Source organism: Malania oleifera, chromosome 5, assembly GCF_029873635.1.
Source record: "Malania oleifera isolate guangnan ecotype guangnan chromosome 5, ASM2987363v1, whole genome shotgun sequence".
Classification (NCBI taxonomy): Eukaryota; Viridiplantae; Streptophyta; class Magnoliopsida; order Santalales; family Ximeniaceae; genus Malania; species Malania oleifera.
This window is the reverse complement of record NC_080421.1, coordinates 21,743,205-21,753,020: the sequence shown is the minus strand read 5'-3', so window position 1 is coordinate 21,753,020 and position 9,816 is coordinate 21,743,205. Positions and strand designations below refer to the sequence as shown.

Genomic DNA, 9,816 nt, shown 5'->3' with positions numbered 1-9,816 from the left:
ATTACAATCAATCAACCAACCATTCAAATAAGAGCTACAATACTTCCTTGATTTAGCGTTTGCAAAAACTTAGCTTAGAGTTTTAAATAAAGCCCTATAAAAATGAATATTGGTGCACTTCTTTTAACCAATATTTCCGCAAACGATTAATCAACGTACTCCCTTTAAGGTTTTCGTAAAATATTAATCAACGTACTGTCTAAAATTAAAAGTTTTTCTCAATCTCAATTTTCAGCTACTTGCACTTAGAGACACAATTTATATATGCTAAAAATTTAAAGAGTAAAGGTTAAGAGTGGGACCGAATTTTTTACGAGGTTTGGCTTATACCCAGCCTACATCCTTGCCTTAGGTAAGACCACCTAAGGATTCCACTAAGACTTTCCTTTTCGAGCGTAACAAACCTTTACAATCCCTCATTTAGGGTGGAACCCCCTCTCCAAGCGATACCCCATGCTTGGTACAACAATCCAATGAACCTGAACCATCAAAGAAACAAGGAAACAAGAAAGATTTCTTTTGTACAAGAGATGCTCTCAAATAGAGTTGGTTAGTACAATTTATAGCTCAGCTAATATACTTCAAAACAAATATCAAAGAGAATGAGATTTGAAGCTCAAGATTGTATCACCGGAATTCTTCTTTTGATGTGAATCAGCAACTCAGAGGTTTGAGCTCAGAGAAGAATGATAGACTTAGATTATCTCATAAATTCTCAGTATGAATGTGTAAGCAAGAGAGCTTTGAGAGAGAAAGAGTAATATGACTTGAAAATAGATTTTCAATTATTGGTACTGATTTGATTCAAGAAATCATGTATTTATAGGCCCAAAAAGTGTTTAATTCGTGTTACTTGGAGTGTTTCCCAAGTTTATACGAAGTTTGGGGCACAAGCAATATAAATTTGAATTTTAAAAACTTTAAAAATTATAACTGTTAACAGTGGTCAGGCGTCTGAGGCTTCGAGGTTAGTCGCTTGAAGTTTCTGAAAAATGTAAAATTTAAGCTTTAAAACAGGGTCAAACGCCTGAGGTTGCAAGGATCAGGCTCTTGAGCCTATATTGCCTATTCAAAATTTGTTCAGGAAAATCTTCAAACGCCTGAGGTTAAAAGTTCAGTCACCTAAATAGTTATAAATCATGTTGATTACGCACCTAAATTGCGTATTTAGGTGTTTTCATGCATTGAGACTTATAACTTTAATTAAAGACCTAATTATTCTCCCTAATTATTCTCAATATTTTAACATTGTGTTCTATTTAAAATATTTGGATTTTATTGAGTAATTTATGAATTTTTGGTATTTTTTTTTATTGTAGGGAAATTATTGGAAGCTAAAAATCAACACTACTCCATAATCTGTGTGTAACTCTTTCATCCGACCTCCGATTCAAATGATTCATGATGTTGTAAAAATCTAAGAAAACGCTCTACAATTTTTATGGTTTGAACTTTGAGAAATATTGGCTGCATCAAGGTCGAAATTAGACGTGAATTTACCATACGTTATTTTTATGGACTATTTCGGCATTACTTTGTAATTTGGGCGTAACTTTCTCCTCCAAGCTTCGATCAAGACGATTCAAAATTTTAGAGAAATCTGAGGAAGAGCCCTACAACTTTTGTGTTTTGAGTTTTGAGAGATATAGGTTTTAGTATGGTCGAAATTGGACTTGAAAGTGGAGGGCAGACCGGGTGCTTTTGAAAAAAGAAAAGAAAATATATATATATATATATAAGGTGATCTGACGTGGCCATGCAGTAGGGTCCTCTTAGTGGGCGTGGGTGATATGCTGAGTGAGGCAAAGAGAGGAAAGAAAGAAAAGAGAAAAGAAAGGAAAGAAAGAATGAGGTTGAAAAGTCAAGGGGGAAAGTAGGGTATATGTTTTAGGTAGAGTTTTTTTTTTCTTTTTGGTTTTTATTCATGGAGTAGCAGCAGGGGCTAGGGAGGCCGTGCGCACCAAAAAGACTCCTATACGGCCAGTTTTTTTCTCCTCTCTCTTCTCTCTCTCTCTCTCCTTCCTTACTCTCTTATCTCTCTCTTTCTTTGAACTCAATTTTTTGAAAATTAAATTTACTGTTAAGTTTTTAATTTATTCAAAGTTTGGATTAATTTTTGCTTAAAAATAGTTTGTTTAATTTAAAACTTTCTTTTTACTAGATAAATTTCTGTTTAAATCTCTCTCTCTCTCTCTCTCTCTCTCTCTCTCTCTCTCTCTCTCTCGCATTTAAATTCTTGTTTGAGCATTATTATTGTTAATTTCAATTTTTCTTTTTATTTAAAGTTTTTATAGGGATTTAATTATTTTCTTTTTGTGTTTTTAGAGTGTATTCTTGCTTGTGTTTACGTTTAAAGTTAATATTTTTATTTAGTTGAATGATTGCAGGATTTAGTTCTTACATTATTCTGGCATTAAACCTGATATTTATTTAATTTATTTCATGCATATTTAATTTTTAGTTAGAATTTAAATTTCATTGTAAAATCTCAAAAATCCCAAGAAACTGAATCTGAACTATGTTCAGTAAATTTTTCTTTTCTTAATTTCTTTTGGAATTGCACGAGTTTAGAATCAAAATGCATTCCCTGAGGAGACGAGTTGGCCCTTGGGCTAATTATTATACGACCGAACTCTTATATTTGGGATAGTTTCCGAGCTTCTCATTTTTCGAGTGAATCAAGTTTTTGGTGTCGTTATCGGAGAATGTTAGTTTTAGTTTCAAACTAGTGTTTTTCCCGTTAGTTTAATTTTTCTCATGAAGAAAAAAATAAAACGTAAAAAAATAAAAATAAAATAAAAAAACCTCAATTCTACGGGACAGAATTTGAGTGTCCTTATCGGAACCTGACGGAGTTTGAGTTGACTTGCAATATTTTTTTCTCTTGTGTTAGAACTGATGAATTTACTAGATTTCGTTTATTTCTTACCTCTTTGAAGGATAGGGCAAAGATGTAGTTTAATTCTTTGAGACCTCACTCTATCTCTAATTAGGCTGATATGGAGTGTGAATTTCTGCATAAGTTTTGTCCCTCACAGAGAACTCAATTTTTGTAAGAGCAGATCATTCAGTTTATGCAGAAGGGTGATGATACTTTTCGGGCTTGCTGGGAGAGATTCAAGGATCTATTAAGTACTTGTCCACATCACGAGTTTGAATCATAGAGGTTAGTCAGTTATTTCTATACAACTCTTACTCCTGATTGCAAACACTTTGTTCAGACCATGTGTAATGGAGAAACCTTCAGAAAGGAACTGGAGCAGGCACTATCATTCTTTAATTATTTAGCTGAAGTGTCCGACAATGGAATACACGATACGATCAGACACCCATGGCAGTACAACCTATCAGCGCAATCAGTGGTGGAGGTAAATATGAGCCAACATATTATCCAAACACTCTTTCGCCTCAGTATCAGCCACAATAGATCCCTCAAAGCTATGCACTTTTAGGATTTCAATTTAATGCAGCATCTACACTACCGGAGAAGTCTCTTGATGATGCTTTTCAGCTGTTCATGCATTCAAATCACAATTAACAATCAGTACGCTCAGGTCATAAATAAATTACGGGACACCACTAATGAGATGAGCACGCAGTTGAACATCTTAGAAAAAGGGAAATTTCCAGTAGAACCTCAGCCTAGTCTTCAAGAATACCAGCAGCAACAGCAACAAATACATAATGTTTCTCTTGAGACAGAGGAGGTTGTTGTTAATTCGAGAAGTGGGAAAGAAGTTTCCCAACCTAAGATGCTCATAGATAGACAACAAGTTTTCCTTGCACTTGAAGTTACAATTGAGACAAAGGAAGTCAAAGAAATATTAGATGAAGTGAGTCTATAAGCGAAGAAGTCAATTAATGAGGAGGTTGAGACTAATAAGGGGTAGCAACCTGTGGTACCTTACCCTCAGAGATTGAAAGTCGTGGAACCATCATTCCCTATTGGATTAAATTTCAAGGAGTGTAATGCCGACGCGAATCCCCACAGTGGTAAGGTGATGGGTACACTTGGGAAAGAGGGTGAGTAGAATGGTGAATGTTTAATTTTCAAGGAATCAAGTAAAAATTTTAATGTTGATGCTTATGAAGAATCAAAGGTAATTGGTCTGATAACTTTGCCTTAAAGACCGGTTCTTAAAGAAGTGAATTTCCTGGAAAATATACTTAATAAAGATAATTTCTTGTCAAAACAAGGAAGACAGTTTGCACATGTTTTGTCTGGTACCTTAGGACGTATTGATTTATTTTAGGCTAACTTTTGTGCAGGTAACAAGACTGATTCATTGTGGCAACTCAAATTTGGAGACTCGCCGGTTTAATTTATAGACCTGCACCCACAAGATGAAATTCCTCCAGAGCCTCCGCCAAACAAATTGTGATATTTTTCTTTCCTTTGTCTTCATTTTGTTTTACCTAATTTTATTTTTAGTTAATTTTTAGGTACATTTTTCCTAAGTTTCAGTTTTTCTTTCCCCTTACTTCTCCACCCAGGTACGCTCCACTTCCCCCACGCACATCTTTTCTATTTCCCCAATGCTTTCACATTGAGGACAATTTTCCACTTTAGTTAGGAGGGGGGATGATATGTTACATTGAAAAAAATAAATAAATTTGAATATGGATGATTAGGCCATGATTAACACTGACTTATACCCTTTACATACTTGCATATAACTTAAAAGTTGCACACTTAAGTCGTATAGTGGGTTATTTATGTGTAGTTTCTCTTTATATGGCTAATCTAGGAATTGTAAGTCTATGTAGGTCGACTAGTAGTTCATTTGTGTTAATCTGACTATATAAACTCTTGTATTTACATGGTATCTCATGAGGCTAAAAATACATATTCACGTGACTTGTAGCACTTAGGGTTCCTTGTGAGCACTCAGAGAGCGCCTGTGACGACTATGACACCTTGTGAGGTATTGTTGATCCATTTATCTTCTTTTGAGTTTTTGACGTCAGCTCAAAGTTCATGAAACTTAACTTTCATTTTTTTAAAAAAAATTTTATTTTCAGGATACTCTTTATACACTAGTCTCTTTTTTTGACTTGCTAGCCTAGAGGTGACATCCAGTGGGGAGATAGAAACCTAGGTCTTGTAGCCTACTCAAGAAGTGAAGGCTGAACCACCCCTAGAGATAGACTTAGTTCATGGACTACTGTTTGAGCTTAATTCCCATTGGTGGTATGAATATAATAAAAGAAGTGTAATGATTGTCCTAATTGACCAAGAAAAGAAAGAAACTGGAGAATGAGCAGAAGAAAAAAAAATAAAAAATAAATAGAAATGCATATAAATAAAGTGAAAGATTAATATCTACTCCACATAAATACAACAAAAAGTTAGGGACATGAAAAATGTTATCCACATATGAAGACTTTTCAACCGCTTAATGCCTCAGATGTATTCACGCCTGGTTTGTGAATAAGTTGATCTAGGGTGGTCTTGGTTGGATATGGCGAGTAGGTGAGAAGATGCTAGAGTAAAGGACCTGATACCTCACAAATAGTCAGGATCCTTTTTAAACTAGTCAACTCCATACATTTAGCATTTGTTCCTTGCAATATGTGGGATGTTTGATCACGACACTCCTCCTCACATATAACGAGTGAACTCATCCTTTTTGAGTGTTTTTTTAGGGTATACCAGTTAGGTCGAGTCAAAATGACCGTTCTGTAGGTGTCCACTAGTATCCTAAGTGTAACGAGTCCTACACATTACATATGCCTTAAGATTTTGCCTATTTATACTCCAAATTTATATGGCTACATTAACTCTGAATCATAATTACTGGTTAACTTTACGTGAGTATACTATTCTTAACGGTTATATAACGATGAAACTTGCACGAATGACTTGTTTCGAAATTGGGTGAATTGTGTATGAGCTTGTGTGTAATCTAGTGATATTCATGTATGTGAAATGGTATATTTGTGTTGCATGTACATTCATTTAATATTTAGTGGAATTGGTGTTTGTGGGTGTCGCCCTAGAAACCCTCACGAGACTACAACTCGTCCACTAGGATCGACCTAGGGGTTTAAAGTCTTGTTGCATTTGGTAAATGCAACCATGTTTCCCGCGAAAGAGGAGGTAGATAAAATTTGGTAGTTTTCTTTTTTTTCTTTTTTCTTTTTTCTTTTTTTGGCTAGGGACTAGCAAAACTTTAGTTAGGGGGTGTGATTATGCGCCTAAATTACATAATTAGGTGTTTTAATTCATGCATTGAAACTTATATCTTTAATTAAATACCTAATTATTCAAAATATTTTAACATTGTGTTCTATTTATAATATTTTGGTTTTATTGAGTAATTTATGAATTTTTGGTATTTTTTTTATTGCAGGGCAACTATTGGAAGCTAAAAACCGACACTACTCCGTAATTTATGCGTAACTCTTTCTCCGACCTCCGATTCAGATGATTCAAGATGCTATAGAAAGTTAAGAAAATGCTATTCAATTTTTATGTTTTGAGTTTAAGAAATACTAGTTACATCAAGGTCAAAATCAGACGTGAAGTTACCATACGCTATTTTTATGGACTATTTTGGCATTACTCCGTAATCTAGGCGTAACATTCTCGTTCGAGCTCCGATTGATACGATTCAATATTTTAAGGAAAGACAAGGAAGTGCTCTACAACTTTTGTGTTTTAATATTTGAGAGATACGAGCTTCATTATGGTCGAAATCAAACTTGAAAGTGGAGGGTAGACCGAGTGCTTTTGAAAAAGGAAAACAAAATAAAATAATATATATATATATATATATATATATATATATATATATATATATATATAAAAGGTGATGTGACCCAGCCATGCAGCCGAGTCCTCTTAGTGGGCGTGGGTGATACGCTAGGTGAGGCAAAGAAAGGAAAGAAAGAAAAGAGAAAAGAAAAGGATATAGGTTTTGGGTAGGGTTTTTTCTTTTTTTCTTTTTGGTTTTTGTTCATAGAGTAGCAGCAAGGGCTGGGGAGGCAGTGTGCACCAAGAAGACTCCTTTATGGCTAGTTTTTTCCCCCCCCCCCCCCTCTCTCTCTCTCTCTCTCTCTCTCTCTCTCTCTCTTCTCTCTTCTCTCTTCTCCCTTACTCTCTCATCTCTCTCTTTATTTAAACTCATTTTTTTTTAAATTAATTTTATTGTTAAGTTTTTAATTTATTCAAAGTTTGGATTAATTTTTGTTTTAAAACAGTTTGTTTAATTTAAGAACTTTCTTTTTACTAGATAAATTTCTATTTAAATCTCTCTCTCTCTCTCTCTCTCTCTCTCTCTCTCTCTCTCTCGCGCGCGCGCGCATTTAAATTCTTGTTTGAGCATTATTATTGTTAATTTCAATTTGTCTTCTTATTTAAGGTTTTTATAGGGATTTAATTATTTTCTTTGGGTATTTTTATTATTAAAGTTGGTGTTTTTTTTAGAGTGTATTCTTGCTTGGGTTTACGTTTAAAGTTAATATTTTTATTTAGTTGAATGATTGTAGAGTTTAGTTCTTTCATTATTCTAACATTGAATCTGATATTTATTTAAGTTATTTCATACATATTTAATTTTTAGTTAGAATTTAAATTTCATTGCAAAATCTCAAAAATCCCAAGAAACTGAATCTGAACTATGTTTAGTAAATTTTTCTTTTCTTAATTTCTTTTGGAATTACACGAGTTTGGAATTAAAATGCATTCCCCAAGGATACGATCTGACCCTTGGGCTAATTATTATACGACTGAACTCCTATACTTGGGATAGCTTCTGAACTGCTCATTTTTTGAGTGAGTCACCTGTTTTTTCAGTTTAGATTCAAAACTCTTAGTCATCTTACTTTGTTACTTTTAAAAAGCATTTTCTGGGGTTTTCAAAATAAGGTCTCTTAGTCCATATCAACCTCTAATGAGCTTCAAAGCATTTCAAAATGATATTTATAATGAAGTACTTACATAAGTGATCCTAAAGACTTAAACACTCTAAGCTTGAACCCTTTATATATGTCCTTGCTTTGTATCCTCTTAGACTTGAGCTTGAGTCTTCTTTAAGCTTCCATATGTTTTGAACATCTCTGTCCTCTTAAGCTTTCTTTTGATCACTTTGTTAATGAAGTATGACTTTATGGTACTTGTGATCTTGAACTTTCATTTCTTTGATCCTTTTGAACTTTGTCATACAAGGTTTCCTAAAATATCATCAATTAAACAAAAACATGTTAAATTAACCTTTATTTGTTCAAAACAAGATTCGAAAGCCATGTCAGGCCAACATGCTCAATCGTGCAGCCCCGTTCCCTTGGATTCCTAGTCATCTCTGCCATCACTTGTTGGGTGATGCTGCGTAATACTGCATCAGAATCACTGCCGCCCATACTAGAAGGCTCTGCACCGTCACCACCACCACTAGCATTCGTATTATTATTCTCAGGTTCCATCCTAAAAATGGATCAAAATAGTATTAGAACCCTATCATCATAACACAACTAATACACTCATCTGGCTAAGACCCATAAGATATTCTCCTATAACCATTCATCTTAACGTCCTTAATTTCCCAATTTAAGATTCAGTCTTACCACTCAAAAACAAGAACCGGCAATAGTTTACCATGGCTTTCCTGAAATCGTCACCCCAGGAAAATCACAAAAACCACCATGGAATTTCCTGCCTCCAAGCTGCAAGATAAAACTGTTAGAATTGGTGTATTCCTAAGAAGGGGGGGGGGGTGAATTGGAGTTTTAAACTTTTCTCCTAGGTTGAGCTAGATGTTAGCAGAGTATTACAACCTAGGGTCCTTCTATGCAGTTCCAAATACGCTGATAAATATAATATATGAAAATTTAAATCAAGCGCATCATTCACATAATAACATACACGTGCTGTAAATATAAAGTGCAGAAATATGAACAAACACATGATATGTTATCGGGGTTCGGCCAACTGTGCCTATGTCCCCACCTCTAGCTCGTAAGACCGAAGATTCCACTAGTAGCTCACTTAAGGGTGGAGCGACACCGATTACAACCAGGTCAATTAGGACAGGGCTGACCTCAACCTTAACCACGTCAATTAGCGGGGCTGACCTCAACCTACACGCCTTAATAGGATGGTGCACCTAGCTTTACAAATTGGGTCTAAGCCAATCCGAGACTATTCTAGGGCTAGTCTCCCTCTTCAGGGTTGTGCCTGGAAATACAACAGATATGTATTACAATCAAATGGTGCAGTGATTGTGCTTTCGTGTAAAGCAGATATGTAACTGAATATGCGTAATTACATACACCACAAATGATATAATATGTAAGCTCAATGTGGTCAAATATCTCAACTCTCAGATATATGTGTTTACTATCAGTGTAATGAGTGTGTGAGAGTATCAATCAAGCAATATTTGTATCACAAGATATTCAGCCAATAAGTTCACACAAAGATGTCAAGACTCAAGTATTTCAATCAGTAGGATGTCTCAAGCATGTAAACATCAAATGATGTATATGCTTGGTTTGCAAAAGATGTGTAATCTTTGTATTCAGAAAATACTATATGAGTGAGTGAATATTGCAACAAAGATCACTGTCACAAAAAAAAAATCTTCTCAAAGTTATATCAAAATAAATACCACAAGATATTTGAAAATGTTTGAAAAGTTTTTGCAATCCAAAAACAAAAACAAACTTCTCAAGATATTGCAATGACTATGCAATACTCAGAAGTTATATATAAGTCTTCTTAGGAGAGACTTATTAACAAAGTCCCCTAAGAACACTTAGGTTAAGTTCCCGTAAAAATCAAATCAATCTAATCAAAATGGGAGAGCAAACCTTCCT

At 34.6% G+C, this 9,816-nt stretch overlaps 1 non-coding gene across 1 annotated transcript; it reads right to left on the bottom strand.

Moving 5' to 3' along the window:
- Nucleotides 1-3,046: 3,046 nt before the first annotated feature.
- LOC131156867 (small nucleolar RNA R71) lies at nt 3,047-3,154 on the bottom strand. The gene has a single exon (XR_009137133.1). It is a non-coding gene; the product is annotated as a small nucleolar RNA R71 (small nucleolar RNA).
- Between the last annotated feature and the right edge of the window lie 6,662 nt (nt 3,155-9,816).